The sequence below is a fragment of the Dipodomys merriami genome, unplaced genomic scaffold, assembly GCF_024711535.1.
Source record: "Dipodomys merriami isolate MVZ:Mamm:240054 unplaced genomic scaffold, mDipMer1.0.p SCAF_3, whole genome shotgun sequence".
NCBI lineage: Eukaryota > Metazoa > Chordata > Mammalia > Rodentia > Heteromyidae > Dipodomys > Dipodomys merriami.
In genome coordinates this window covers 10,472,758-10,496,627 of record NW_027204492.1, presented here as the reverse complement: position 1 = coordinate 10,496,627, position 23,870 = coordinate 10,472,758, and the positions used below count along the sequence as shown (strand labels likewise).

Here is a 23,870-nt window from a genome sequence, read left to right as displayed (position 1 = left end):
CTATCTAATATTATCATCACCATGATTTGCTTCAAAGGACGTCTTGTTCCAGATGATGGTGGAAATCCCTCCTGACGCTGCCTGCAATGAACCTACAATAAGAAGACTTGTCCTCACAATGCCCGCACTCACCACCTGGTACCAACACAGGAAGTGTAATGCACTGTAATACACTGGTAAGTCCCACAGTGGAAACATCTTCCTGTAACAGCCTCACGCTCAGCATGTAGCTACTGCACTGTGAGAAGAACAGATCCCACACATCCAACTTCATCACAAACTGTCCCCACACAATAACATATGTCTGACATTCCACAAACTAGCTTCCTAAAATGTGGATTCAGATTACAAGGGGGCAGATGTAGACAGGTGAATTTTCCTACAAACAGAAACTTGTATTCTGGTGTGGGTTCGTTTCAAAATGCACATAATATACTCTGCAATGAAAATATACGTCTCTGTCATTCACACAGAAAATAGCTCCAGGACCGACAGAGTTGACCCATACATTCAATACCTACCCTATATTGTACTTTTTTTTGTTTTTTTGTTTTTTTTATTTTTGCCAGTCCTGGGCTTGAACTCAGGGCCTGGGCAGTGTCCCTGAGCTTCTTTTTTTTTTTTTTTTTTTTTCAGGTAAGGGGTAGGTTTATTCAGTAGGCCTGCTGGGACCATGCAAGGGTGGCACTCTACGTGCTGGGAAAGGCCTGGGAATGAGAGAGAGCTGGGAAAGAGAGGAAAGAGCTAGAAAAGAGCAGAAAGAGGGGTAAGAACAGCAGCACTCACGTGGTATTCAGGTAAGGGGTAGTTTTATTCAGTAGGCCTGCTGGGACCAGGCAAGGTTGGCACTCCAGGTGGCTGGGAAAGAGAGAGAGCAAGAAAAGAACAGAGAGAGAGCTAGAATAGAACAGAGAGAGCAAGAGCAGCAAGAGAGCGTCTGGGCCTGGGCTAGGCCTTATGTAGGGTATGGGCGGGGAAAGGTGTGGCCACATCAAATTCAGATGTGACCTCAGCGGATGCAGATGTGACCTCTTCCAGGTGTCCCAGTTGCCTAGGTAACTCAGGTACTAGGTGGAAACTTTGCTGCGAGGAGGGTGGAGTCTGCTGGCCATCCAGGAGCAGATGCTTGGGCCTCAGTTACCAGGGCCAGAGTAGAAAGTTGGACATGAATGGCAGAGAGAGAGCAAAGAGAGCCTGAAATTAAACAAACTTCTGACCATTTACCATTGCAGTAGCAAAAACTGTATACTTCTGAGAATGGCATAAAATTAGGTGCTCTGGCTTTCCAGGGAACGCAGGAGGCATTTCAAAGGGGTTTCACGGCTCAGGCGTGATTCGTAGCACCCCATTACATGAGTAGGGGAGTCAGTCTGGTGAGTGAAGGAGAGCTGACCAGGCAGAAGTGGCGTCCGGACTTCCCCCAGAGCCCTCTAGAGAGAAATGGCCAAGCCCCCAAAGCCAAGCATCCTCGGCTTCAGAGGTGACCGCCTTTCAGCTAAAGGCCGTAGGAGCTCTCTGGCGTGGCGCCACATCTGGAGACTGAGCAACAGAGAACTGTAGAGAGTAGTTTCACTCACCAGAGTAGAGAAGTGGTGTGGACGTGGATGTGAAGGCAGCAATGGTATCGATGCGCTGTGTCCACAGCGGACAGACGGGTTTGCAAAAGGCCGTCAGAACTGTGTGTATTCCTCAGAGCAAAAAGGGAAGAACAAACAAAAAAAAAGAAAAAAGAGGGAAAAAAACAGAGAGAAATCCCAGCTATCCTGACTTGAAGCCTTTATCCGAGTCACGGCACCATTTATGTTAGGTTTTTAAAAAGAGGTAGCCGAGTAAGAACAGCACCAGCACGCACGTGGTATTCAGGTAAGGGGTAGGTTTATTCAGTAGACCTGCTGGGACCAGGCAAGGTTGGCACTCCACGTGGCTGGGAAAGGCCTAGGAAAGAGAGAGAGCTAGGAAGAGAGGAAAGAGCTAGAAAAGAGAGAGAGGTAAGAACAGAGAGAGAGAGAGAGCTAGAATAGAACAGAGAGAGCTAGTTAGCAGAGAGAGCTAGAAAAGAGCAAGAGAGCAGAGAGAGCAGAAAAGAACTGAGAGAGTGATAGAGAGAGCTAGAAAAAGGCAGAGAGAGCAGAGAGCTAGAAATGGACAGAGAGCTCCCTGAGCTTCTTTTGCTGAAGGCTAGCACTGGACCACTTGAGCAACAGCTCCACTTCTGGCTTTTTCCGTGTATGTGGTACTGAGGAATCAAACTGCAGGCTTCAGGAATGCTAGGTGAGCACTCTTCCACTAAGTCACATTTCCAGCCCCCTGTATTGTATAGATAGTCCCCAAAGGCACCCTTGACTCACTACTTAGGTACAATTTACAATGTACAAACTCACTCTAACAACACCTTGAACTTTCCACCTTAAGCGTTCATTGATGTTTCCCACAATTGTCACCTTATTTTCAATTTTCTCCTACACGCACACCCGCTCCAAAATGCCTAGAATCAAATCACAACATATACACTCATCCATCTTATAGGTTCTGGCCACAGCACAGTAACAGACGTCCTAACACTCAGATTCCTACAATACAAGCTCACATCACCACCCGCATTAGTACATGATACATGCTACACAAAAATGTGCATGAATACAACACACTGTGAGACACCTTATGAAAGACACACATAACCTAGCACACAAGCATATCCACAAAACAAGCCACAATCTGACACAAAGATCCACAACTGAAGACATGCAGTTACACGGTGGTATACTCACAACACAGATAATTACATGTTAATATAGACTGAACTTGCTGTAGGAAGTAGTCCCATTGTACTAACACAAGCTGTCATCACACCCAGACTTAGAGCTACTCACCTAAACTCTCTTTACTGTGCTAACACACACCAAATACCACATTTAGAATCAACTTACATTATCCAGACATGCACAGAATTAGACCATAAAGTTTAGAACACAGAGTTGAACATGTATCAACATAGATATATAGATGCATACAGAAGTAAATTTTGATGTGAACAGAAAGGTAGACTTACATGCACATAGCCACATGCTAATGTATCTGTGAAAACAAGACATCCAATCACACATAAAGGAAACACAAGCATTCCATAAAGGAAGCTATAGCTTAGTATTCATTAAAATCTTGGCCTGTGAGCAAGGAACAATTTTCAAGCTCTCTAATATGACTATATAGCATAAAGGTAGATGTGGAAAATTATTGTGAGATATCTAAAAACATCTCAAGCACCGCAATGTGTATAAGAAACATGTAACACACTTCCATATTCACACAGAGTGATCACATTGAAACAGATGAATACATGTATGAACAAATACAGAAAAAATATGCAGACTGATATGCACACTGCACTACTGAAATATCACACTTTAATATTTAAATGCATAACTCCTGAAGCAAAAGAGAGCTTGTATTTTTTTTAACCTCAGCTCTGTCACTCACCAGCTCAGTAATTTGGGCCATTTTCTCACATTGTCCTTTGTAATATGGAGATAATCTTAGCACTTAGCTTTCAGTGCTGTTTGCAAACTTAATGAAATGAGTGAGTGTCATGCAATTTGCTGCTATTGCTGTTATTTTTAATGTTTCTAGCATCAAACTGCTTAACCTCACTGGGTTGGATTTTAATCGTCATTCTGCATGGTTGTATCCTACAGATATATTAGTTTAGTTTAGTTTTATTTTGTTGGTTGTGGGGCTTGAACTCTGGGCCTGGGCACTGTCCCTCAGCTCTTCAACTCAAGACAAGCGCTCAACCACTTGAGCCACAGTGCCACTTCTGGTTTTCTGGTGGTTTATTGGAGATAAGAATTTCATAGACTTTCCTGCCCGGGCTGGCTTTGAACCGTGATCCCCAGATCTCACCCTCCTGAGTAGCTAACACTGGACTACAGATAGATTATTATGTAAATATACTAATCAATATTTTAGTAATGTATTATTAAAGAATATATTTTGTTCATAAACAGGATCATTTCTGAAATTCTGAGAGGTGTAAAAGATTTACTGATGACAACTGGAAAGGACCCAAATAAGTGTTTCCTATCATTCTTTTGTATTCTTTTCCCTTTTACAGGAGCTAGAAGATTGAGAGCTCAGTAGAAGAGGGACTTGCACTTTGTGTGCGTTTGCCACCTAGTGGCCATGTCAAGTAAGTACACTATTTGGGCTTTGCTGTGAACTGTATACATTGAAGATGGTGTATCTGTCCTTGTGAGTAAGCCAGAATATATCACATCGTAGTACTTTCTACTATATCCTGAAATAAAAATAGTAATAAAAATGAAATGAAATTTTTCTTTTTTTTAAAAATTTTTATTTTTATTTTTTGTGAACATACTGTACAGAGGGGTTACAATTACATGGGCAAGATATTGAGTACATTTCTTATCAAGCATTGCAGCCTCCTCCTTTGTTTACCCTTCACATCCCTTCCCAGACCCCCCCCCCCGCACCCCCAATCCCCCCCTTTCCCCCCCCACCAAAGTTGTAAAGTTCGTTTTCGACATGACAACTTGTACTTCTCATAGTTGCAACGGGTCCACCTGTATCCTTAAACGACTTGTTTTTCCCCATCTCCTCCACAAATTATACCAACATCAAATATAGTGAAAGCAGGGGTTATACTGTGGGGGAGGGGCATACAAAGCAACAAAGAAATAATCTTATAAATGAGTTAGAAACAAATGCATGAAAGAAAAAAACATTTAAATACATATCTCCAGATTTCACTCCCCCCATCCTACTCCTGGGATTCACTGACTTCTCTAGCCATGATCTTCACACTTTCTAAATACTTGCTGCATAAATTCATTGTGAAAACAGCCACCCCACCACACACTTGTCTTAAAGTTAACAACTGAAATTTATTATAAACTATAGATTCCAGCATATTGCAAATAGGTATACTTTAGTAATATAATTTACAGCAGACTGATGAATGAATATGATCATGTTTTTATGCACTTGACACCGTTGTTTTTTCTTTATGATGTCCTTTCACCTGCCATATTCTCCTTTTTGAATTTTTATATATTTTTAAGTAAAAAGGTTTAATCACATCTTGCATTTAATGAAATAAAACTGCCAAACTAACTTGATAATCAGCATTAGTGTGTTCAAAGTAAAGAATGAACAAGGTCCTCTTTAGTAGTCTGAAATTGACAGTTTTATTTCTCTTCAAAATAACCACTGTGAGGACAACCATTTAACTATTGGTTGACAATGAATCTTATGATCTTTTAGTCTGGGTTGGCCTTAAACCACAGTTCTCCCAATCTCTGCCTCTTGAATAGGTAGGATTACAGGTGTGAGCCATCATGACCTGCCAACTTTATTATGTTTATGGTTGGTGGATATTACAGTTAGAATTCAGGGCCTCACACTTGCTAAGTAGGAGCCATTCCTTCATCTCAATGGGACTTTTGTTTTTAAATACTGGGTTTTGAATTCAGGACCTCCTGCTTGCGGCTCTCTACCAGTGGAGTACACACTCCAGCCCATTTTATTCTAATGTGATATGTTTTTACGTTTAAAGGTTTAAAGGTCTGCCTTTTTGTCTGCAAAAAATATAGAGATCAAAACAACATTTTCTGTGACACTAAGCCTCTAAAGTTAAACCTTTTATCATTACATTGTCAGTAATATATATTTATTAAAATTAGTATAAATATTATGTATTATGCTAATTGGTAAACATTAAAAGTATTGGCTGGAAAGTGTATCTTAAGTGAGTATGATTTTATTTTTTCCCAAATTAGTTCATGACTCTGAGGATGACTGTATAAAATTTCTAATGAGATGAAATGCAATATAAACTTTCTTCCTCTTCTTCTTCTTCTTCTTCTTCTTCTTCTTCTTCTTCTTCTTCTTCTTCTTCTTCTTCTTCTTCTTCTTCTTCTTCTTCTTCTTCTTCTTCTTCTTCTTCTTCTTCTTCCTCTTCTTCTTCCTCTTCATCTTCCTCTTTTTCTTCTTCTTCTTGTCTATCCTGGGACTTGAACTCTGGGTGTGGGAGCTGTCTCTGAGCTTTTTTGTTGTTGTTGTTCAAGGCTGACACTCAGCATTTGCGCCACAAGCTCTACTTCCAGCTTTTTAATGGTTAATTGGATATGAGAGTCTCATGGACCTTCCTGCCCAGACTGGCTTCAAACTATGATCTTCAGGTATCAGATCTCAGTAAGATCTCAGTATCCCTTGAGTATCTAAGATTATAGGCATAAACCATTTTTTTGTGTGTTTTACAAAAAGTCCTGTAAGTGGTGGGATGGAGATTTGATCTTTCCCTAGATTTTTTTTTATGTAGTATTTGAATGAGTCAGCAAGATGTATGAGAATTCCATAGAAAGTATATTAGTTATTTCCAGAATCAATTAAATAAAGAACTAAATATGTCATCCAGGACTTGAAACACACAGCTCTGATTCTAATAGTACTCTTTCTCTCACTCTGTTTTTGTTGGCCGTGGGGCCTGAACTCCGGGTCCTAAGTGCTGTCTGTGAGCTTTTTGGTTAGTGAAGGCTAGTTAGTGTTTTACCCTCTTTGAGCCACAGTGCCACTTCCGGTTTTCTGGTGGTTAATTGAAGACTTTCCTGCCTGGGCTGGCTTTGAACTGCAATCCTCAGATCTCAGTCTCCTTAGTAGCTAGGATTACAGTTATGAACCATCAGTGCCCAGCTCTACTAGTACTCTTGATAATACTTTTTTTTTTTTTGGTACTGGTCCTGGGGCTTGAACTTAGGGCATAAGCACTATCCCTGAGGTTTTGTGCTCAAGGTTAGCACTCTACCACATGAGCCACAGCTCTGCTTCTGGTTATTTGATGGTTAATTGGAAACAAGAGTCCATGGAGGGACTGGCTTTGGACCACAATCCTTAGATCTCAGCCTCCTGAGTAGTTACGAATACAGATGTGAACCACTGGCATCCTCACAGTATTTTTTTTTTTTTTTGGGTCCAGTTGTGGGGCCTGAACTCTGGGCCTGGGCGCTGTCCCTCAGCTCTTCAGCTCAAGGCTACCACTCTACCACTTGAGCCACAGCGCCACTTCCGGCTTTTTTCATTTTGCTTATGTGGTGCTGAGGAATTGAACCCAGGGCCTCATGCATGCAAGGCAAGCGCTCTACCACTGAGCCACCTTCCCAGCCCCTTGATAAGAAATTTCTGAGAGACAACAGAACCAAAAGTTTTCATGAAATGAGAATAAGAAGTGATGATATATTTTCACGGGATGTCTTGAAGGCTGATAAGCAGGGCTGATTCACGAGCTGATCACACATGCCTTCACACAGAGCCCCAAAATAAGACGGGTTCTCTGTTGAGTTTAATGTCTTTCTGTCACTGTCTTGAACTTCCTAATGAGTTTTTATTTTATTTTATTTTGCTGGTCATAGGATTTGAACTCAGGGCTGGGACACTGTCCCTGAGCAGGTTTTGCTCAAGGCTAGCCCTCTAACAGTTTCAGCCACAGTGCCACTTCTGGTTTCTTGGTGGTTTATTGGAGATAAGAGTCTCACAGAGACTTTCCTGCCTGGGCTGGCTTCGAACTGTGATCCTCAGATCTCAGCACTCTGAGTAGCTAGGATTACAGGCGTGAGCCATCAGTGCCTGCCCTTAATAACTTCTGATCATATGGCCCTACATGTGACCATTGTTGACCCCACAAATTATGTAGCTGATGCTGTTGAAAAGGAGACTCTTGTCATTGAATGACGAACAGAAGTTGCAAAATTAAATTTGAAGTATTGTTTTTCTAATGTTGTGCACTAAGTTTTTGCTATCTTTACTCATAAATAGTATCCATAAACCTCTATTGCTGTTGTTGATATCGTTAGAAGTAGTAGTTTCGGAAGTAGGACGGGGAATAGCATTGCTACTAAATACCATCATCTCTATGTTCCATTTATTCATGACCCAACCTGGGGTATTTTCTATATCTAGTTTCTTATTTATGTCAGTGACACTACTCAGTAGGCTGAGATTGGTAGGATTACTGTTTAAGGACAGCTGAGACAAAAAGTTCAAGATAACCCATTTCAACTCATAAAATGTATGTACAGTCATGCATGGCCTACAAAAGAAGCAAAAATGGAAGAATTGCAGTCCAGGCTCTCTCAGGCACAAAGCAAGAACCTATTAGAAAAATAATAGTAAACAGGGCGAGGAGAGTACACCAAACGGTAGACTGACTGCCTGACAACTGCAAGGCCTGAGTTCAATAATACTGCCCCCCCAACTCATCCACCCTACACTACTTTCTTCAACCCCCAAATGAGGCTCACGCCTGTAATCCTAGCTACTCAGAAGGCGGAGATCTGAGGATTGTGGTTCAAAGCCAGCCCAGGCAGGAAAGTCTGTGAGACTCTTACCACCAATAAAACCACTCAGAAAACAGGAAGTGGCGCTGTGGCTCAAGTGGTAGAGCGCTTGCCTTGAGCTGAAGAGCTGAGGGACAGTGCCCAGGCCCAGAGTGCAAGCCCAGTGACTCAGACAAGAAAATAATAATTTGTCCCCTTATAAAGTAGGAAGTCTGCATGGCAACCACCTGCTGGGGCCCTGGACACCTCGTTGGGCTAGTGAGACTGTAGACCAGACAGCCACAAGATCTAAGAGCTGGAGCATCAGTTCCTTTACAACCTCAAGGGCCCTACCAAGGATAGAAATGGCAGAAAGGCAGGCCCTTCCTCTGGGGCCCCAGGGCTGGGACACGAACAGCCAGGCTTGCCAGCAGAACGCACACACAGAAGTGCCCTTACTCTTCGGTTCTGGAGGGAATTGTATCCAGAGCTGTCATTACCTAAGGAAAGGGAATTTTGCTTCAAATGAGTGTAAAGAGGAAAACACACTGAGAGACATTGAGAACGCCAGGAAATGCAAAAGGCTCTCAAATATCCAATAATATCCACAGACTCCTTTCATGGTGTATCCTAAAATTTTAGTTAGACATTAGAGTTTTGCCACGGAAAGCAATAGAGAGGTAAAAGTAACACTTCAAATGAAGCTAAAAGAATGCCATCAGAAAGAAGAGTTTCTAGATAATCTTGGTAGTGTGCCCTTTCCTGATTGGAGATGATCAGCCATTTATTTGATTTCCTATTGTCCTTCTGCATGCTTGGCAAATGGTCAGTATGCCATTGCCATTTTCCCTTTTGCCTATCAGCATTATTATTATTATTATTATTATTATTATTATTATTATTATTATTATTATTATTATTGTCAGTTGTGGCCTGGGCCCTGGCCCTGAGCTCTTCAGTTCAAGGCTAGAACTCTGCCACTTTGAGCCAAAGTGCCATTTCTTGTTTTCTGGTGTTTATTTGGAGATAAGAGTGTCATGGGCATTCTTGCCCAGGCTGGCTTTGAACGACCATCCTCAGATCTCTGCCTCCTGAGTAGCTAGGATTATAGGCATAAGCCACCAGTGCCAGGCTTGCTTTAATTATTTTCCAAATTGGGCTGCTGTGAACCTCCATCTTCCTATTTATGCTTTGTATAGCTGGGATGTCAGGTGTATATCACTGTGCTCATCTTTTTTTTTTCTTTTTCTTTTAACTGATCTTAGGGGATTTTCCTAGCTCTTTGCCTGAGGTGACCTTGAGCTAATCTCAGCCTTAGCGAGAATAACAAATGTGAGCCACCAGACCTGGAAAATGTTTGTCGATCCTGTGTTATGATTTAAATTATTTAACAAATTGCCCTAAAAGAGTCTGTGATGAATATTTTGAAAAACCATCAATTATATATTTAGGGACAAAGAGCCTGTTTTCTGCCAGATGGTCTAAGAGCTGCCTCTGTCTCTCCCTCCTCCTCTTGACCTTGGAATTGATAGGATGTCAAAATGTTGCTACTGACTACAGAGATGGAAGTCCTGAGTATTACTGAAGTCTTTGTTTCTGATGGGTGGCAGAAAGGACAGGGAAGTGCTGTTTTCCCAGTCAGCATGCACAATCAGGCTCTCCCTGACTGACATGACACAGTGCCTTTGACTGTGTATTTCTATTGCAAAAGGGGCTCCACCGTTGTGTTCAGAATGCAGGAGGAGAGGTAGTTGTGGGGTGTTTGTATCACTGTAATTGTTTTGCACATGGCTTTGTGCACTGGGTTTAAGCTGCAGCAAAGGCTGCAGACCTGGTAAACTTAGGAACCAGCCAAGATCTAGTTTCTGATTGGTTCAAATCAAGTACTTCCAGCTGCCTAGCAACTTGGCTTTGGGAAGATATGTGAGAACTTCCAGCACAACTGGAGAGAGAGGGGGAAACATGGTGATTGAGCAACCGTATGGGGGCTGAACAGAGCTTGAGTATCAACCCTGAACTTGTGTGTCTTGTGAGATTCTCCTCACCAGGCAGCCTGAAGACAGAGGAGGATGTCAGGTGCTCACAGGAATCTGTGTTCAAGCACAGAGTCTTGGGTGTGACAGGCTGAGGTGTAGGAGCAGCACAGCGAGGGGCTTCTTGAATTAATTAGATGAGGGCTACTTGTACAAGTGCCTAGAGGTACAAGTGTAGCTCATCAGACATCTTAAATTAATTAATTTCTGGTTAATTAATTAATTAATTAATTAAATTGTTTATTTTTGTCGGTCATGGGGCTTGAACTCTAGGCCTGGGTGCTGTCCTTGATTGAGCTCTTCAGCTCAAGGCAAGTACTCTATCATTTGAGCCATAGAGCTACTTCTGGTTTTTCTGGAGGTTAATTGAACATAAGAGTTTCACAGACTTTCCTGACTGGGCTGGCTTTGAACCTTGATCCTCAGATCTCAGCCTCCTGAGTAGCTAGGATTACAGACAGGAGCCAGAGGCTAGGCCAGAAATTTATTGAGTTGGTCACAGCAAAATGGAAAATGCCTGTGTGTTCCCACAACAGTTGTCAAAGTTGCAAGTGAAGGATGGCTACAAGTCAACAGTGACTTCCCTGAGGGTGTTGCAAGGCTTCCAGAACTTTCTTCAGGACATTATGTGAGACTGCTGATGAGAGAAAGAAACATGGTAGTGCTGGTTGAGTACTACTTGTTCAAAATGTTTCAGATTGTGGAGATTTAATTTTTGAATTTTGGAATACTTGTGTACACATTGCTGGTGAGCAGCTCTAATTCTCAAAGTTAAATATTTCCGATTTTAGAGTAGGGAATGTTCAACCATGTATATATTGTGATTTGCAAAGAATCCTTAAGGGCTGTTTGATGCAGTATTTTTTCTCACCATACTGAGGTTTGAGCTTGGTAGTCATTGCTAATCACTCAAGCCACACCATTAGCCCTTTTTCCTTTTAGTATTATTATTAATTTGGCATTACTGGGGTTTGAACTCAGGGCCTTGCATTTGCGAAGCTGGCACTCTACCACTTAAGCTATGTCTACAGCTCTGCTTTTTGTGGGTTATTTTGGAGGTGGAATATGGTGAGGTTTTCTTCCAGGGCTAGTCTTGAACCATAATCTTAGAGGTCTCAGCCAGGTGTGAGTCAGTGGCATCTGCTGATCATCACAGTATGATGTGTGAACATTGCATTCAGTTCCCGCCTCATGATGAAGTTCCTCTGGCTTTCTTTGTGTACGTACTTAAGTGTTTTGTAATTATCGCATAGGTTTGAAGGAAGTCATAGGTTTGAAGAAATTCATACCCAACCCATAATATCAAGTTAGACAAGTAGAATGTGTTGATGTTCTGTGTAAATGGAGATTTTCTTTTTCTTTCTTTCTTTCTTTCTTTTTTTTTTTTTTTTGTTGGTCATGGGGCTTGAACTCTGGGCCCTCAGCTCTTCAGCTCAAGGCAATCAGCACTCTACCACCTGAACTACAGCGCCACTTCCGGTTTTCTGGTGGTTTATTGGAGATAAGAGTCTCTCGGTCTTTCCTGCCTGGGCTGGCTTTGAATCACAATCCTCAGATCTCAGTTTCCTGAGTAGCTAGGATTACAGGCGTGATCCACTGGTGCCCAGCTAAATGGAGATTTTCTTATCCTTGTGAAATTAAAGTGGAATAAAGAAAAAACACCTTCCTTTTGTGGAAGTTCATAAGATTGCAGCTTTCTTCCTCAAGCCCTTATTCAAAATACTGGAATTCATCAGAACTGTTTGATCTCTTGTAACCTGCATGTCCACTCCTCACATACATGTAGTCACTGTGCTCTAATTATGAATTTAGGCAGATATGCATCCCAAAATTATGTAATGTGTCTCCTATAATAGTGTATAATGTGTGTCTTTAAATGTTAATTTTTTGTCATTTGTATATTCCACTTTTGTAGGTATGTAAGGCCTTTGGACGGGACAGGTTGCCATTTCTTTATTATAGCTTCCTTGAGAGGCCAGAGGCACTTGCCTGGGGTACCTGGTCAATGATTGGATGCATGAAGGAAAGAATCAGCTTGTATGCACTTGTAGTTGTCAATATGGTTGCTGTTGGCACAGTTGTGTGGTGTAACAATTTCAAGCAGTAGACAAGCTGCTTCCACGTCAATACCACCAAACCACTGAGGAAAATAACTGAGGAAACAGAAGACTCACATTCACAAACCCACAGTGAGGGAAGCACATGTTGGCTTTGTTGTTATTAAGCATCTTTTTAAAATAAGTCTTCTTACTAACCACATATTTCTAAGTATCAGGCAGGTGGCTATCTGTATGAAAGTGACCTTTCCTAACTTTTTCCCTCCCCCTCCTCAAAAAAAAAAAGCAACCCAAGATGATAGACTAAAGAGGTTGTGTTACCAATCAGGGCCTGTTACTTCCCAGATACTCTTTTGTTTAATACAATGAAGCATCTGATTGTTCCTACCACATGTGGGGACCGTTCTAGAAATCAATCATTTCATTCAAGTCGGAACCTCTTGAGTTAATTTGGTCCTTTAACTACCTCATTCTTTGTGTGCTGAAATTGATGGTGTTTTACTATAGTAAAAATAAAATAGCAATAAAACGATTTGAACATACATCAAAAGATTCTGATAAATTTGACTAAATGTCATACACTTGAATCGCTGGTGACATGATTTTCTTTGTTATATACAGCATTAGAAGATCACTTTTTTTTTTGCTTTTTTCACCATTAGAGAAAATAAGTCTTTGTTATTTAAGAAAGGGAAAATTAGGACAGATGCCACCTTTTCAACTATCAGGATAGCAAGAGCAGCTTAAGATTGCATTCTTTGTGCTGGCACTAATTACCAGTATAGTGTGGGACAAGCCGTCCACCCTTGGCCCTCAGGCACCTTGTTAGGAGATAAAAAGAGTTGGCCTAAATATCTATGGTCCCTTCAACATCTGTGTGTCTGTAACTCTGTGAAGCATCTTTGTCTTTGTCACTTTTACTCTCATTTCAGAGTAAAAGTCAATAGGTATATCATTAAAACGATATTCATTGGGGGTGTAGTCCTTAAAGCATATTGCCAGAGTGGAAGAGTAACTTAGCTTCGTGAAATGGTGCTCTCTCCAGCAGAGGATGGTTGAGCATGTGGAATGTGCACCAGCATTCTAATATATAACATACTTAAACACCATGCCACTGCTTTCCATTGATTACATATTGAAACATCTTTGAGATATATGTTTGGTAAATAAGATTCGTTATTAAATTGATTTACTTGCTTCTTTTTTGTTTTTCTATTTACTCGCTAGACAAGTTAAAATCATTTCAATGGCTTAAAGGATATTTCTATTGCATAATCATTCCTGCTGCATATGAACTGAGTTGCATTGGTCAGAAGCTTCCCAAAGTTGAAAGAATCCAAACTAGTAATAATTAGCCTTTGAAGCACAATACAATCATGGTAGCATCTTTCAAAAATATAATGATTTTGATACAACTCACAGTGATCTTTTTAGATTTACATAACTGTGGAGTACAATGTGGTAATTAGACACATATTCAAGTGAATGATCAAATCATGATTATACCCATTTTCTTTTGTTGTTGTTGGTAGTGGGGCTTGAACTCTGGGGTGGAGTGCTATCCCTCAGCTCTTCACCTCAAAGCGAGCACTCTACTGCTTGAGCCACAGCGCCACTTCCGGTTTTCTAGTGGTTTATTGGAGATAAGAGTCTCACGGAAAAAGAAAGACTTGGAAAAAAGATATTAAGTGAAGTAAGCCAAAGAAACATAGGTCCTATGGTCTCCCTTATTTCCAATAACTAGTATATGTCTGAGACAAGCAGAATAAAAAAAGAGTCTCATGGACTTTCCTTCTCGGGCTGGCTTTGAACCATGATTCTCAGATCTCAGCCTCCCGAGTAGTTAGGATTACAGGCGTGAGCCACCCATGACCGGCCCCATTTTCATCTTCTTAAATACTTACCCTTTCTTTGTATTGGAAACCTTCAAACGCTTCTAGGTTTTTTTTTTTTCCCCCCATCAATTGTGGGGCTTGAACTCAGGGCCTGGGTGCTGTCCCTAAGTTCTTTGCACTCAAGGCTAGAGCTCTACCGCTTGAACCACAGCCCCACACTTACAGTTTTTGAGAGGTTAATTGGAGATAAGAGTCTCATTGGGAATTACTTTTCTGCCTGGGCTGGCTTCCAACTACGATCCTCAGACCTCAGCCTCCTGAGTAGCTAGGATTATAGGCGAGAGCCACTGGCTCCTGGCTCTTCTAGTTATTTATAAAATGTAATTGTTGGAAACTATAGTCATCTCACTGTGCTATATAATATTTGAGGCAGTTCTCTTATCTAAATTATATATTGGGACCTGTTTTCTGACCTTCATAATGACATTTCTGTTAAGCTCTCTCTTTTCAACACTAAAGTAATCCTGACTCTTACTTAGTCCTGAAGAACACATCAACATTTTTCCTTAGCTCTATAGTCCTTAGAATCAAGCCAATAGGAGACCGTTACTGGTAACAATTCTATCTTCCTTGCTGCTGGTTGTTTCAGTGTTTCAAGATGAGCTTACTTCATTCCCTTTGGCTTCCCTGGAAGGTCCTTGGTATTATCTGGTGTTTTTTTTTGGGGGGGTGGTCCAGTCGTGGGGCCTGAACTCTGGGCCTGGGTGCTGTCCCTCAGCTCTTCAGCTCAAGGCTAGCGCTCTACCACTTGAGCCACAGCACCACTTCCGGCTTTTTTCTTTTTGCTTATGTGGTGCTGAGGAATGGAACCCAGGGCCTCAGGCATGCAAGGCAAGTGCTCTACCACTGAGCCACCTTCCCAGCCCTTATCTGGTATATTTTGAAGGAGTGTGACTACATCCTTAATTAAATCATTGCCTTAGGTATTTGAGAGATTATTTTTGGACCTCTAAGTGAACTAAGTGAACATAGTAAGTACACTTTGGTTGAAATGCCAATGACCTCTGGAATGGAGCAAGCAGCCATTGATTTCATGTATTCTTTCTACATACAGACACTGTTTTCTAACCTCACCTTTAATTTTTGGAGCCTACCTTCTTTGTGTTTTCCTGTGCCCGTGTGTTCATTCACTCTTAGTTACTCGAAGCTGGGTTTTAGCATAGGCTTTCGGCAGGGAAGGATATTGCTTCTCTTCTCTCCTGACAGTTCTCATGGTGTTCTGAGCTGTAGATACCTGGAAGACCTCTAGAAAGGAGTGAGATTGGAGTCCTGGTAATGAATTTGGAACAGATTTGAAAATAACTAAAAACTTTAGGCTTTCAATCAGACGCTACTGAATTGTATCTTGGGATTCCAGTAAGTCATAGAACTTCTGGACTCTGGCGATCCTAGAAAGAGATACTGAATTACTGTGTTCATGAGTCATTAAATTTAGTGTCACCTACAATGGTGGTAATATCTTGTCAAGATAGTGGAAAGTTAGGAAAAGTTTCAGAAGATAATCCTGTGTGTCCACAGTGCACCGGGACTTATTTTCTACCTAACATGATTTTTAGGTTTATACCTTTATTTACATTAATGAATCAAACCAAAGTGAAATGATATAATAAATATGTATGTCAGAACCTCATCAATACATGAAAGTGGGGAACATCACCATCGCATCAAATATGGAAGAAGAGTTCTCAATTACTTGTGCTACTTATATTGTAATTGCAACAGACATTTGTAAGTTTATCTTCTACCCAAGATGTTTCAAATTAACTTAAAATTTTTGATCAGGTACCACTTCCCTGAGTTAAATATTATATTCGCTTTGCCTATGTTGTCTGAGTTACTCCATCTATGGCCTTAGAGAAATAATTTCTGTAGGCAATATTTGTAAAATCGAGCCATAATAGACCAGCGTCATATTCTTGTGACGAGTTCATAAATTTCTCTACATATTTAACACATTTTGCAGCGATATGCCTGGTAGAGCAGTTGAGTAAAAGTGTGTTGAATGAATAGATGAAGGAATTCCCTAATGTTGCTGTGAAAAGTACACACCAACAGAAGTGTCTATTTCCAGATCTGTCCCAAAACCCTGCATTCAAGTGTAGTTTAATAGCTAACAGCAGAGCCTAATTAACCTCTTTATAAAATATTTAGGTGCCACATATCTATACTTCTCTGGAATTTCCCCAAATATATGCTAGATGTTGATGGAAAGCTAGAGAAGGCCTCATCTTCCAATTGCTTTTATGTCTAACATTCATCACAGGACATAATTTTTATGGCAGAAATAATTTAGAGGATAAGATTAGTGATAAATGTGAGGACTTTTATTGTTCAGTATGAATAAATTATGCTAACTAAGGGAGCATTAAAATGGATGGGCATATGCTAGGATGTCATTAAAGTACAATTCTCTGAACACTTTATATAATCGTTCCCAGCCACATAGGGAAAATGGAGAATTAACTTACTTTTGGTTCTAGTCCTAGGGTTTGAATTTAAGGCCTGGGCACTGTTCCTGAACTTTTTTCCCCTCAAGGTTAGTGATCTACCACTTGTACTACAGCTTCATTTTTGGCTGTTTAGTGTTTAATTGGTGATAAGAGTATCATAGACTTTCCTGCCCGAACTGGCTTTGGGCCACAATCCTCAGATCTCAGCCTCCTGAGAAGCAGCTAGGATTGTAGGTGGGAGCTACCACCAGCTGGCTCTTAATTTTTCTTTTTAAGGGCAGCTCTAAGAGAATTGTGACATTAAGTCAACCAAGAGACATTATATACATCATTTTTGCCCTTAGAGTTTTAAAATAATAATAGCATCCACTTTTGCCCAGGACAAGTTTTCTGAAACTCCATTGTCATACTATAGTCATAACTACCACTACATTTAAATGAAACTTTAGACTTTTTGAGTTTTTTTTACTTGTGAAGGTGATGTATAGAGGGTTACAGCTACATAAAGTAAGGTAATGAGTACATGTCTATTTGAGCAGTGTTACCTCCTCCCTTTTTGAGGGGTTTAGATGAAACTTTGGGCAGAATGAAACGAGAACACTCCCGTGTTTGGAGGAAGTGTGTCTATGGTGAATAGGAATGACATACTTTGAAGGCAGGTCAAGTGTAGAGTGATTTAACCCTGGCATGACTCAGTAGCATTCCTATTAGAATGCTAGATCACCTAAATGGCTTCATCTTATTGTTTTATTTGAATCCCATGAGTCATTTTGTTTTAGCATCACCATCATAAGAGAGGTATGAAATGGAGGCAGGGGGCAGAGAATAATAGGACTCTTCACGAATAATAGGACTCTTCACGTGTGCATGGACCATATGAAAGAGAAAAACAGGCTGCAGCAAGAGTAAGGGAGGCTGTACAGCTGGCCCAGCAGGTGTTATGGGCGCTGGGCCACTAAGTCAGCAGAGAAGGCTTTTTCCCTTGCCCACATGCCTGGCTAGCATAAGGCAATATGCATTCCCAATGTCATTGCTTTACTTTCAATTTCGTTAACAGCTTTTCAAATCAACATGGTATTTTATAGCAATTAACTCTAATTACAAACCTTAAAAACATTTTTATGGATAATTGCATGCCCAATTATTGTTCCTTCATTTTCATTTAATCTAAAAGAATTTAACGGTGCCATTTTGACAAGTGCTTAGCGTTTTAGAAACTGATAGTGAATTTTTGATTCCTTAACAATCTCATACACTTTCCCAAGCTTTCCCCAGCCTGACAATGTGTATAAATGTTTGCAAAGAGCCCCTGTCTACATGCTGTTTGCACGCTCTCTATCATGTCTATGATTGCTTAGATCAAACTGTCACCGCTGGTAAGGAAAACTGTTTCTCATAATGTAATAACAGGGCCAATTAATCACTGAGAACAAGAACCGGACTCCATATTTTCTGATGGCATTTGGCTGCTTATCAGCAGGCCACCAAGTGAGTAATCGATCTATTGGACACGTGTCCATTTAGATGGTCATGACTGTTATTCTGTCTTGAGGCTATTTAAACTGTGTATTTGGGTGGGGACAATTTTTTTTTAAAAAAACGTAATCTGTGTAAGTTAATAGGCTTAAATTATAAAAGTAAATATATGATAGATATCATGTATCAGGGAGTTGAATGGTAGAAATGTTGACCACTTGGATGTAGATGTGTTAAATCAATTTGTGAAATTCAATGAATTGGTCTAGACAGCATCTGAAGCCATGTTTGGGATAAGGAAGGATCAAGTTGAGTTTTACTGAACAGGAATTCCAACTAGTGATGATAGCAATGAATTTTTCACAAAACAGACAAGAAAAAGAAAATGATATGGACAAGGTATGAAACTTCCACTTTAGATGCTCATTAGGTGAGTAACCTCTCCATAATAGGTAATATTTGACACATACTAGATAGAAATGCCATTTTCTTTTTTTCCACAAATCTTACATTTCTATTATTGTGTAAAGAATTTAGTTTTGACAATCACTTCTTTCCAAGATATTTTATTTATCATTTGATGACAGAAAGCATAACCCATATAATTTCATGATCTTTAAAGCCTACTAGTTGTCATAATACATTTTAATTTATTGTTTTTCATATTTCACTGGGTACTAAGGTAGTTATAATTATATTTAGTGATTAAAATAGTATGAAATGGAATTCAGAATTGGAAAGCAGTTGTACCGGCAAATGAACAAAATGGATTATTTTGTAGAACAGATGCAGCTACTGAATGAAGCTAATGTATTGTATGAAAATCTTTTCTTGATAGTTTCTCTTAATCACTGGCCTCTTCTCTGGGAGATGTTGAAGTTTGTTCTAATTTATACAGTGGCAAAGCAAAGAATATTGAACCGCCTCTAATGTCACTAGCAATAGGGGTAAGTGACGGGTCTTTTGTATGGTAGCTGTGAGTCACTGGTCCTGTAGCGCATAACCCTTCTATAATATACCACTCCCCTCAGACTGGATAGCCAGCTCATACCCAGTTCAGCATTCTTCCATTTATTTTATTCTTTTTGGCAACACACAGACCTCATTGCTAAGGGGCTGCATTCATTATGATGACTCTCTCATTCAGCAAAGAATTAGTGAGCCCATTCACTACTGGACCAGGGATCCTGGCAGGTGAGAGAGCACAATGGATCTGTTTAAGGCATAGCTTCAATATCACTTCCTCCTCCTCCTCCTCCTCCTCCTCCTCCTCCTCCTCCTCCTCCTCCTCCTCCTCCTCCTCCTCCTCCTCCTCCTCCTCTTCCTCCTCCTCCTCCTCCTCCTCCTCCTCCTCCTCCTCCTCCTCCTTCTTCAAAACAGCTTTGATTATGATTATAGAGGTGCTGTGCAGAAGGGTTACATTTATATAAATCAGCTAAAGAGTACCTTTCTTTCCCTCCCATCCCTATCCACAGATTGTATTGCTCATTTTCAACATAGAATCTACTGAGTAGCACTGCTTCATTTGTTCATGTTTTATCCCTCCAGTTTCAAACCTTCTTAAGGAACTTAATCATCCCCCAAGGAAGGTAGAGATATCTTAGAGTTACACCTGTCTACAGGTATACCACTCTAAAAATACCTTTAAGGTATGATTGTTTTTAAATACCAAAATGGTGAAAGTGTTGTTGTTGGAGTTCAGAGAAGGTAGATATTACTTCTAATTATGAGCATTCGGGAAAGACTTCACTCATGTATTCCGTTATTCCACATTCCACAAGCAAGAGACAACATCAAATAGAACAGCATCAGCCCTCACGGAGTCCACCTTCTACTCTACTAACCTGGCTTATTTCCGGACTACTGCTTTTACCCTGGGATAAGATTAACTGTGGTAAGAGCAATGTGATGAGACCTAGGGATCACTGTGTTTGCAGGAAGCCAAGAAAGAGTGCTGGGCAAGCAGGAATTTTCTCAGTGGGAGGGTATAGTCTAGTGCCTGTGACTCCCAGTCAACTAATTCCTCATTTCAACTAGTTGAGAGTATGAAGTGTGAGAACAGAAAGTCACACAGAGTGTTCTGAGGGAGAGTTCAGGTTTGTGTGCTTATTTCTAGCTGGAGTCTTGGGTAAGGATTTACTAGAGGTCAAATTCAACAGGAAATTGAGTGAAATCATGCGCGGCGGGCGGGGGGGGGGGGAAGGGAGAGATCAAACGAAAGGATAAACATAAATAGAGGCATGGTTTATATTGATAACTGCTGTTCCGTGGTCATAATCAAGACTGTTCTTTTTGCATAATTCTGGAGGACCAACAGCGTCATAAGCTAAGAAAATAGTAATATTCAACTAAACCACAGCAGGCACCACATGTCAGGGTGGGTCATTGGACTTTGAGTAGACAGTGGAGAGTGGTGTATCTTTGCTTCTGTCTGGGATTGAGCCAATGGAAATGAAAAGCAAGGGCCCTGGAGCCAGACAGCCTGGCCTCATTGCCTTCCACACGAAGTTCACACTGTCAACCTCAGCTTCCACAAAAAAGGGGGGGATGGCAATAATACCACACCCTCACAGTTGTCATCAGGACCAGTTAGCTTAATTCACATACATGAAACACATAGATTTGCTAACCGAAGGACATAGTCTGTAAGTGTTGCTGTTAACTGGGTTGTACTAGCACCAATTGGCTCAATATAAATGGTGGCTACCTTAAAGCGTTCTGCTGCTATGACTGTATGGGACATACTGGAGATGACCTCAGATGCCTGAGGAAACCAGGAGTGAACTTTAGAGGCTGTGAAAAGAATTTGTACTACTCTCTTTGTACAATTGACTTGAGCCACACGATAGCTACATGAAGAGATAAGCGTCCGCAACTAGGAAAGACTTCACAAAAGGGTTGGCGGCCAAAGCACATATCCTCCCTGCATGGTTAGTAGAGTTTGTAAACAGTCTTATTCCCTGATTCTTAAACTGGAAACTAGACATAAATTCCAGCAGTGTGAATATTTCAATCCCTTTTCCTAGAACCCTTCATTTTCGAACCCATAAACAGGAGCAGCCTGGGAACAAAGCTCTGAAAACTGCGGGACAATTTTGGACACACTCAAGTACAACTACACTAAGCAGGTGACACGTTCTTTTTCTGTAAATTTTATTTTTTTGTAAAGATGCTGTACAGAGGGGTGGCGGTTACATGAGTAAGGTGATGAGTACACTTCTCGACACCTTCTGACTGTGTGCCGAAGGGCAAAGCAAGCACGTAGATGTCATCCCACACATGACTCTTCCAGTGAGTTGTGCTACCCTTTGGTTTATTTAGTCTGGCTCTTGGTCATCAGCAAACACATAAACTGCGATTCCAAGATGCAGACCTCAGAAAGTGCTAGAAGTACACACACACACACACACACACACACACACACACACACACACACACACACACACACACGTTGCTCTTCTCAAATGAACTTTAGCATAATATGTTCAAAGTTTCCTTTGAAAATGGATAGCAAGCCCCTAAGAGGGTCTTTGTGATCACATTGTGAGACCTGTAGCTTACTCTCTCAAAGCTCTTTGCAAGCACTTTTTGTAGACCTAAAACCAGGAAATGAGATTGTGCTTGTAAATTGCTATGTGTCTTAATGAAAAAAAAATAAAGCTTTTAAAGGTAACTGATAGCTGGTACTGTGACTGCAGTCACACAGCTCTTCCAGGTTTAAGCCTTGAGTATCTTCTGCCCAATTTCTGCACCTTCCATCAGAAAATAGATATAAGTTAACATTCCTTTGGTAAACATCAGTTTAAAAATGTGTTTGGCACTTCAGATTTTTTTAATCTTGAGAGGAGTTTTCCTTTTTGTTTTCTTGAGAGGATGCTCGTGTTTATTTTCAAAAGACTGTCAGAGCTGCAAGCTAGCTCAAGTGGTACCACTCTTGTCTAAAGAGGCTATCCACAGAAGTATCCCATAATACTAAATGTACTTGTAGAAGTAGAGACTTAAAAATTCACTCATAGAATAGAATTCGAAATGAAGAAATGAGAGAATATGAGCTCATCGGAGTTAGGCTCAGTGAACGGATCACAGCAGTGGTTTAGAGCCCAACTTTATGACCTTGATCAGTTCATCATTCCAACTTACTCTCCTTATTTGAAAAAAAAACAAAAACAAACTTTGGGACAGATCTTATAGTCAAATACTGCCTGTAAGCCTAGTTACTCACGAGGTGGAGGTCTGGAGTAGTGTGGTTCAAGACCATCCCAAGCAGAAAGGTTTGCTAGACTCCATTTGCAAAACAGCAAAACAAATCAAAGGTGGAAGTGTGACCCCAGTGGTAGAGCATCAGCCTAGCTGTTTGTGGTGTTGAATTCAAACCTCAGTACCCGTCCCCCCACCAAGTGGTTTACATTAAAGCATTGTGTTGCGGGACCTGACTTTGGGAAACACTATATAAATTACATGCGCGTTCCAATGGTTAGTAATGGCTATGTTTATCATCACTGGTCAAGTCTGACAGTTATAGCTGGCCAGTCAGGTTTACAGAATAAATAACTCCTCTTTCCCCACTAGATGGCAGGCAGGCCACTTCCCACAACACTGACTGGGTTAGGGATCTAAAAACCATAGTGATATTCTGCTTTGTGAGACAAAGGACAAATTCGAAGTCATGAAAAACAGAGACAGCTTGTAATATTTTTTTAAAGTCTCAGTCGAACACTATTGGTTTGCAATTTACCAAAATTTGCTATCTATTGAAAGCACGTCTTTTTCATTTGACCATGACTAAAGAACAGCTAAGCAAATACTTTTTCAAATAAGGGCAGTATTTAGCCCACTTAAACTTACAGCTAAGAGACTTAATGATCATTTGTAGCACCACTTGGCAGGTAATGGCTTCATCAGTGTCGAGGTTGACAAACTTCCTTTGTCAAGAGCTGTATAGCAATTATTTCCAGTTTTGATGGCTACATGGTCTCTCTGTTGAAATTACTTAACTTGACCCAAAACAGTGTGGAATGATACAGAAATGATTGGGCATGGCTAAGGTAACAAAAACTTCACTTTCACTAGTCACAAAATATGATTATTCTTTTTGAATTTTTGATCATTTAAAATGTAAAAAATATTCTTGACTTAGGTAGTAGGCAATATTTCCCAAAAGCCTTGTTTAATGTTTAGACGCCAGAGTCTTCTATCAGATTGGCAGCCTCCTCAAAGCCTGTGTATGTAAGTGTCATAATACATGTCAGTAGGTTTCTATTGCAGATACATAAATTACTAAAAATGCAGGCGGTATTTTTTTTTGCCTATCTCCTTTTAAGACTGGAGACAAGTTTTTCAAATAAGCTTTGCATTTGTTCATGGAGTTGTCAGAAGAAAATACTCCCACTTTAATTTGAATTTCTGTTAAGGACAATTTTGGATACCAAATTTGTATACCAAATGTTGGATAGGATATAAATAAAAAATATGCCCTCTTTATTCCCAAGAGATACATTCTGAAACCGTCAACTGAATGCCTGAAAGTATGAATAGTACTGAAGAATCTAGCTATGTCAGTGAATCCTATAGAAACTACAGTATACGTACATGTCAATTTTAATGATTTTTTCCCATCATTCACTAAGCACGT

The 23,870-nt window shown here is 40.5% G+C and overlaps 1 protein-coding gene across 3 annotated transcripts in view; it reads left to right on the top strand.

Annotated features, from left to right (window-relative positions):
* LOC138840027 (uncharacterized) overlaps positions 1–23,870 on the top strand; it is a 60,020-nt gene that overhangs the window by 11,003 nt on the left and 25,147 nt on the right. For 2 of the 3 annotated variants that reach the window (XR_011376031.1, XM_070039627.1), the window contains exons 7-8: positions 38–176; positions 4,112–4,186. The gene's annotated coding sequence lies outside the window, so the exon portion shown is untranslated. The remainder of the gene's footprint in view (positions 1–37; positions 177–4,111; positions 4,187–23,870) is intronic. The other variant, XR_011376032.1, reaches the window with a different exon arrangement.